We start from the raw sequence: 9,448 nt of genomic DNA on the forward strand, positions 1-9,448 counted from the left end.
TAAAACACGCAACCGAAAACACAACGAGCAAAAATCACCGCCCCTTTGAACAGCATTTTTTCTTTCTTTAAAAGAATAAAAACAGCGACGGCCTCTAATGAGCTGACAATTAGCGAGAGAAGAAATCAACTGCGCGTTGTGTGTGGTAGCTGAAAGCGATTTTTAAATCGCGTGTCTTGAGGTTAGCGGATAAAGAGGCGAGGTGGCATTAGCGATGTCGGCGACAGATTGATTTTTTTTGTACGGAAACTACAGGCGACAGATTTCGGCATACCACTTGTCTGTCTCGATTTTTTTTTTACCTTCTCAAGTATTTTCGCTTTCAGCCAGTATGCTGATTTTTTGTAAAAATATTTTTAAGCTGATGGAATACCGTGCATTGAAAGTGAATGATTTTGAGTGCTCAAAAACTATGTTAATTGCTTAGAAAATATTCAGTTTTATAAAAATACTAATCAGTGGTACATCAGTTAAAATTTTGCGTGCTAGATAAGCCTTTTTTAATTTATCCAAAGCGCAAGGAAAAATATGTTATGAAAGAAATCCGTAATTTTATTTAAATCTCGAGTAAAAATAGGAAACTAAAGAAATCCGTATGGCTTCTGCTAGCATTCAAAACGCCCATCAGAGATTATAACTTTATGAAAGTAGCCAACATCAACCTCCAAACGCAAAACACGAGCTGCCAGCTAAACGCCTGCTAATTCGGCACCTTTAATTAGCGGCATGTGAGGAGTTGCCTTCACTTGGAAGCCATAAAAAGAAGGCTCGAGTTCAAAACAAAGTCGATGCCAATCATTCACATACAACTTGCCCTCACCTAATTTCGCTGCTTCTTTTCTTGCTGAGATTATCTCTTCGTTTCGTTCACTTGCAAGCTGCCTTGTTACTCATGAAGCAGGAAAAAGCAGCTAGCTGCTGAGATAACGCGTTGTGTGCGACGACGCTTTAAAAGGGGGGGAGGTGGTTTTAAAGGGTCGCTAATGAAGTCTCGCTGGTGGCTGTTGTGTAAGATGAGCTTTTTTTCGTTGAAGTTTTTAAAAATCCCGAAGTTCAACAACCCTTTAAATGTTTTTACGGCGTCAATTAAAAAGGTGAACATTTTCTTACTTTTGTTTAATCAGTCTACTTATTCGCTACGAAGTAAATATTTTACGTTTTTATTCAATGCTTAATTAACTTACTATAATTGTTTGTCTGCCAGTGAACATTGCAGTAATAGAACATAAATGACAACATGCTATAAAGTTGTTAGTTCAGGCTTTTAAGGTAAAACTATTCTATAAATTCAACAGATTTAACATTTAGCAATAAGAAAACATAAAAATATATATATAATGGTTTTAATTTACTTTGTGGTTACTAAATATTTTTTTTTTAAAGTTTCCATTAAAATTGTTCGCATTATAAAGTTTAGTTGTTTGAATTTGTATTTTTATTTGCTTATGAAAATTTAAAAAAACAAAAAAAAAATTTAATACATTAATATTGTAGATAAAAAGAGCTAATAATTATAATTCGAGTACATCAATTATCAATAATTTACTGTATGGTTTTCAATCTTTAAAAACTTTAATTTAAAAAATAATTTGCTAAAATCTTTTAAAAAGTGTTCCAAATTAAATTACTTATTATTTTCATTTAGTTTACTCTGAAAAACATTGTAAAGTATTTAAGTTTGATTTTCAACATAATTACAAAACCTGAAATAAAACTTTTTAAAAAACTTAAGGTACTTTTTTTTTAATTTTGATCATATCATCGTTTAAGTAAACAGTAAAGTTAATCTATTTACTTGAAAAATCTAAACTGAAACTTTTTAGCAACAAAAAATCCTTAAAACAAAGCTGAATAGAAGTGTAAAACAAAAACTTTCAAAAGAAACAGCTCATAAACCGCCAACGACGGCAATCTCAATTTTCAAAACTTCGACAAGCTTCCAAAGCTGCCGTCTCGCTTTGCTTCTGCCTACATTAAAAGCTTCTGCTCGTCGACTTGCCGTCGAATGCACTTCTTTCCGCCGCTCGCCTCTCTCCGTGTCGCCGCCGCTTTTTACAACGCGCAAGTTTTTAACCGCAGCCGCTGCGAAAGTGAAAAGAGAGAGAGGCGACGAAGCATCAGATCACACACGACCCTCAAACGATGCCGCCACCCCTCCAACTTTCGCCCGTGCAAACAAAAAGCTGCTGCCGAGCTACGAGGGGTCGTACTTGTTTTAGGTGGTCGCAGAGAGACATAGGAAGCAATAACCTCGCTGCATGCTCGGTTGGGAGAAACTCGCTTTTATCGCCGCCTTTTATTGCCTTCTTTTTTTTCTTTGTGCCGACGTCGCGTTTCAAACACACAAGTGCTTTTTTACGGTAAGTGGCTGTTTGTTTTTATTTTTTTGAAAGTGAACAAGTCTGCCGTAGTGTTTAGTTTTAAAGTCTTAAAATTTAAGTTCACTGTTTAGTTCTAAAAAGTGTGCAAAAAATTCATGAAGGTTTTACTTTTTAATTTTCCGTAAAAGTTTCTCATTAAAGTAACTTTGTTCAAAATATAAAAAACTAAACAAAAATCGTCTAATAAAACGGGATAAGTTTTAAACGACCAAAAAGCAGTGTGGCAAAAATGTTTTGTTAAGCCATCTGCTATTGTGACGTCACTATATGCTCTGCATGACCCGAACTTTAATTTTCCGAACGAAACAACAACCGATCGCACGTTCGTGAAAAAAAAATTCATAAATCAAATTGAAGCCTCACTGGAATTTCGAATTTTGAGCGGGAAATATTTCCCATGGGAGAGGATAAACCGCTAATCTGCAGTGCATTCAGTTACATGCTGATATGCTACCTGTTATTAGCGCTTCAAAGCTCGTTGAACATCATTTCGCAAAGTTCGGTGGCAGTTAAACCGCGAGGTCTTTTTTCGCGCCATAGTAGATAAACTAAACTTGAATTCCTTAAATGAAAGTTGCAAAAGTAGAATGTAATATTGAGTGAGTGGCGATGTAGTAAGGCCTTTGGGAAAATCGAATTACGATTCCCTTACAGTCACTTTGGTTAGCTTTCTGGTTTAAAGCGTGCTTTGGTGCCAAGATATTCCAATTTTGATATTCTATTAGTTCAGTGTACTTCAAGCGGCTTTAAAATGAGTTTTTAGGCTTATTTAGGTTGTTCTTTTTAATTTTTATATCTCGCCAGTTACTCCTTTAACAGCAGACTCAAATTTTTGCAAATACTTTGTTGAATAAATAGCAAGTTGTGTTGTATATGTTTTGAAACAAGATTCATTGTTTTTTCTATTTTAGTTTTATAATGTTACGATGGTAGATTGTTTTTTACGTTTAGGTTTACATGAAATACTTAAGTTTCTAAAAAAAAATTACTTGCAGTAATATGAGAAATTTACAGCTTTAGTATAAATAAAATCAGTTTTAAAAGTATGTAATCTTTAAAAGCTGTGCTGTTTTATAGTAACAAATGTATTATACTTAACGTTCAGCAACAAATCTTTGTTGAATATAACAATCAATAAGAAGAATTCTTATTTTTAAAATATTTTACTTTGTTGCATATAAATAAAAAGTTTTAATTTAATTAACATTTTTTTTGTGTAATGTTTGTATTATAACATGAAATTTCAAAAACTTTTGTTTTAAATTGAGTTTCGTTTTTTATACTATAGTTCACTTTAAAACATTGTTTAAATGATTTAAAATCTTTTAATAACTTTAAATTCGGTTGTGCAATTAGAAAACATAGCTATGCACAATTGTTTACTTTTAGCTGCAGAGGGGAGTGATTATTGAATTTATAAAAAAGTCGTAAAACTTTATACCAAAATAAAATAATATGCTTTAAAATGGTGTAGAAAATTTTATTTTTACTAAAGTTACTATTGTCGTCGTTAAATAATATATTAAGCTAGTTGAACAGTCGTGATTTGGTGAAAACTATTTTATACTAAGAACATTAGTTAAATTTTAAAACCACTGCTTCAGACAAGCTATAAAAACATATTTTATAAGACGTAACTCATAAGGATATATTGAAAATAAAATAGTTATACCATGCAAGTATTTTATTGTTTTTAGAGATTTAGTTTACTTACAGTTATAATTACTTAATACTTTATTACAGAATTTTAAACCAATAACAAAAAATCAACAATTAGGTTCAAAAAAAACCATAGACGGTGGCAGTTAATCCACGAGATCATTTTTCGCGCCATAGTAGATAAACTGAACTTAAATTCCTTAAATGAAAGTTGTAAAAGTAGAATGTAATATTGAGTGATTGGCGACCTTTGGGAATCTCAAATACGATTCCCTTACAGTCGCTTTGGTCAGCTTTCTGGTTAAAAGCGTGCTTCGGTGCCAAGATATTCCAATTTTGATATTTTGTTAGTTGCAGTGTACTTCAAGTGGTTTTAAAATGAGTTTTTAGCCTTATTTTGGTTGTTCTTTTTAGTTTTATATCTCGCCACTTACTCCTTTAACAGCAGACTTAAATTTTTGCAAATAATTTGTTGAGTAAATTATAAGTTGTGTTGTATATGTTTTAAAACAAGCTTCATTATTTTTTCTATTTTAGTGTTATAATATTACGATGGTAGATTGATAATTAACAAGAATTTTTATTACATTTAGGTTTGCATGAGTTACTTAAGTTTCCAAAAAACAATTACTTTAAGTAATATGAGAAATTAACAGCTTTAGTATAAATAAAATTAGTTTTCAAAGTACATAATCTTTAAACCTGTGCTGTTTTATAATTAACGTTCAGTAACAAATACTTGTTAAAAATAAGAATCAATAAGAAAGATTGTGATTTAAAAGATACTTTACTTTGTTGCATATAAATAAAATGTCTTAATTTTACTTAAAAAGATTTATATAAGTAAACTTTTTTTTTGTGTAACTTTTACACTTAAGTTATAGAACTTAAAAAACAAAAAAAAATTAAATTGAGTTTTGTTTTTTATATTACAGTTAACTTTTAAAACATAAAAGTAATGTTTTTGACATCTTTAAACTCAGTTGTGCAGTTAGAAGTTTCAAGTATTCACAATTGTTTACTTTTATCTGCAGAGGGGAGTTACTATCAAACTTATAAAAGTGTTATCAAACATAATACAAAAATAAGATATTTTGCTTTAAACTGGTTTAGAAATATTTATTTTACTAAAGTTACTATTGTCGTCGTATTCTATGCTAGTTGAACAGTCGAGATTTACTAAAAACGATGTTTTAACTAATCTAAATAACAAAAATAACCTATATAAGATTAATCGATTTTCGAAAGCTCTCTACTAAGCACAATTGTTAAATTTTAAAAAACACTGTTACAGACGAACTATAAAAACGTGTTTTATAAAACGTAACTCATAATAAAAAAAATGAAAATTATAATACGCAAGTATTTTACTGTTTTTAGAGATTCAATTTACTTAAAGTTATAGTTACTCAATATTTTATTTTGAATTTTTAAACAATAAAAAACAATCAACGATTAGATTTAGAGAAAACCAAAGACTAAGATTTTTTTCACATTAAATAAAGTTTTACAAACATACAACAACATTTTTGACCAGTACACATTTTTCCGTAACGACAACTTCTACACTAGTAAATACTACAATAGAAAAGATAAAATTTGTTGTATATCATTTTACTGAAAAAAATTCAAATACATTGCTTCTGTTCAGTTAAATTTCTCTACAATCGAAAAATTATTGACTACAAGTAATATTTTAACAAGATAAAATGCACAAAACTAACATTTTTATCAGTCTTATTTTAAAATGAATATAATTTTCAATCAAGAAACAAAGCGAAAATACTAAGTAAGGTTTCATTTCGACTATTAAAGTCTTATTAAAGACTATTAAAGTCCTTGACAAGACGTTAAAAGGTATCCAAGTGGTTTGCGACTCGATAACCGAAAGTTTTTATCGTACATCAGGTCCAATGATTAAATATTTAGGGGGTTTTTTCGACCTTTATAAACTATAGTATTAAAATAATTTATACTTGCCATTAAATTTATTGGGTTTGAAATGTTTTACTATATGGTAAATGTTCTTTAAGTCAAACTTAAAAAAAAGTAGCCTGTAAAACACTTTTTCCTTTTAATGTGGCCTGCGGAAAAATCGGCTGCCGAGCCCTGATATATATCAAAGTTTTTATTTGCAAATTATTTTAACTTTATTTAACTTTTCCAAGCCTGAAAGTAATATTTAAAAAAGATTTTTTTAATTTTCAATCATCAATTTTGATCTCGTTTTTACAAACTAACTATACATTAATCAATAAAGATCTAAAATAAAAAATTACAATATACTTTTTATATGTTTCATTTAATACCATTTTACTAAAAGTTTTACAAGGAAATTTGTTAGACTGATTTTTTAATCCAAAAAAAAAATCAGAAACTCGCACATGTGTATTAGAATCAGTATATACCAAATTTTGGAAAATGGCTAAAAATTAAGAATTTTTTGTTGCCGTTATTCCTTGTGCCAACATATCTCATCACTTTCAATCCCCGTTGACTTCTAAATGCCCCCTTATTACGCATGGTAGCCACTTAAAATATAAAAAGCAGCTACTTTTGAAGACACACAAGTTGCACTTTTCTCTCGTCAGCAGAAGCCACTCACGCCAGTGCAGGAGAAAGGCGACAGAAGAAGCGGCTTCTGACGTCAGTGGCAAAATGTGTGACGTCACAAACCAAAAATCGTCGTTTACTTTCTTCTTATTTTTCAAAACTCGCGTCCTGATATATAAATGAGTTTTAAATGAGTTTATCAATAATAAAATGAGAATTTTTCTAAAATTTTTCTTGCTTTTTCATAGTTTCTAAAAATTACGAACAATTCTAATAAGTAAATGTTATAAATTTAAATCAATTTTAACTACTTGAAACGAGTTATCGAAACACTAAAAGTTGAAAAGAGTACCATTACAAAAAAAAAAGAACTTAAGACACTCTTAGGACTAAATTGAATACAGGTTTTAAAAATGTAAATGAATTTTAACTAAAACTCTTTAAAAGCTTAACAGATGTTTATCATCATAAAAGTTTTACGACAAGGAAAGTAGTAAATGAAAAACTAAACTTATGAAAGTTACTGTTTAGAAATTTGGACAAAAGTTCATAAAATACCTATTTGAATTTTGTATATATATTTCTTTTAAATAAAAGCTACTGGTACTTTTTCATTAAGGAAGATTATCCTAGCAACGAAACGAGAAACTACATAAAGTTTCGAATTTGTGATTGATGGGTGCATGAAAAAATTGTTTTCAAATTTTCTTTCAACTTTCGTTATAACTCAGTTTCTTGTGTTACTTAATTAACACCAGAAATTAGCAACATAATTAAAATCAGCTTACTTCTACCACGGAATTTGTAAGAAGTTTTTAGAATTTTTATAACTTGCTGTTCAGTTATATTAGCTGTTTGTAATGCGAAATGTGGTATCTAGTTTGTAATTACCTTTTTTATAATGTATCATCGTTCAATGTGTTTTAAATAAGGAGCTGTTTTTTAGAATTTAAAAAAAATAAGTGCAACACTTTTAGTCTAGCCTTTTAAGTTTTTTTCAAGGAACATCAAAGTTCTGTTAATCTAGAGTTTTTTGAAAGTTTACTAGCGTTTAAACCAGAAAAAATGCAAAATACTAAAACATTTCGGCAAAAACATTAACATGTTATTTTGAATTAATTCTAATGACTTCATTTGAATATTGAATAACTTTATATTAGTTAACTATAAATTTTGTATAAAATTTATTTAAAAAGTTATAAAAAAGTTTGATACAAAATTTGTCACATACCGACAACTCACTAAAACGATTTAATCTTCTCTAAACTACGGAAGTGATGACTGACAACCGTGTTGCTAAGCAACCATGCCACCTTGGTTGCTACGTGAGATGCGATCTGCGCTTATCGGCTTAATTTGATTACAGATTTGCTCGTCCGTTGCTTAGTAACCATTGCCAGCGAACAAGTTGTTTGAACAGAGACATTTTTGTCAGTTTAGCTTGTATGATGTGTAATTTCACTTGTTACTAGACACTTATCTTGTTTATTAGTCTCAACTAAAACATACTTGGTACATCGATCTTGTTTTATTTAGTTTTTATAATGTTTTGTATATGATAATGAATATGCAATTTAGTAGCAAAACATATTATTAAATTTTATTTTTCTATAAAACCACTATTGCGCATTGATATGTGCTGTATAGAATGTACTATTTAAGTTTAAGTGGAAATTATTAATTTTCTTAATTGGTAATAACTTATCAATTTTATACACATACACTTAAGGAAAATTTCAAAAGTCTGGCTTATAATAAAAATATAATACTTTTAAAGTTATACAATGCTGTGTATTTGTTTACATAAAAATATACTAGAGTTTAAAGCTACAGTGATTTAAAATATAAATATTTTTTGATAACAATAAACGATACACTAAATTCAAGTAAACTTAGCGGCTAGTTACTAAAGGTTATAGGTTTTTTAAAAGTAAAAACATGATAGTTGTTTGATAATTACTAAAATAAATTAACATACATTTTTAGTTATGATCAAGTATTTGTTTTTATAAGGACTAAATACATAAAATAAGATATTTATACTACTGTTTTAAATGATATAGAACTGAAATGTAGGCAATAAAGTCAAGTAGTTTAAGTAAAACACTTTTACTTTGGAGGGCAACAAAAGAATTTTTGAATTTTATAAACAACTCAATCATCAAAAGCTGGTTTCCACGAAACAAAGATTCACTTCCTGTGTGACGTAATAAAAGAAACATAGTTTGAATCACATATACTTTGGTGGCCACCCATCGTATAAGCCACTAAGCGAGAGTCAATACTCGTAACAACAAAGTTGTTATTGATTTTTGATTTTCTAACGAGTTTAAAGTTTTTTAATTTATTTCTTTCCAATTCGAATATTTCTTGTTTTCCTTTTAACTTTGCAGATACCCGTGTTGTATTTATTGCTAATTTTGTTATTTTTTGATAAGTTATTAAATACTGACTAGTTTATGTTTTAGTGTTACAAAACCAATCAACAGTGTCATAAAACTAAAAAAAAACTATTTATATAATTTATTTTTTGTTTTATAATCTTAATTATTATAAATTATCGAAAAGTCTACATACGACTTAAAACTTTTATAAAATAGAATATATCCCTTCCTATTTGCTCATCAACCTTTCAAAGCTGCTACTCTGATCGACAGATTGGGCGAGAAAGAATATCGTTGCCAGGGAAACGCGTCAACGTGTTACGGTGAAAATTTGCTTATAAACTCCCCAACATCAGATTAAAAAGGCAATCGAGTTTCAATCTCGCCCTTTTTGAGTTGCTTCTAAAAGACTTATTTGAATTTGCGAAGCAATGGTAAGTAAATTGAAAAATAAACAAAGTTTCTTTGCAA

This window comes from Thalia democratica, unplaced genomic scaffold (genome assembly GCF_965202585.1).
Source record: "Thalia democratica unplaced genomic scaffold, ktThaDemo2.hap1.1 HAP1_SCAFFOLD_196, whole genome shotgun sequence".
Taxonomy (NCBI): domain Eukaryota; kingdom Metazoa; phylum Chordata; class Thaliacea; order Salpida; family Salpidae; genus Thalia; species Thalia democratica.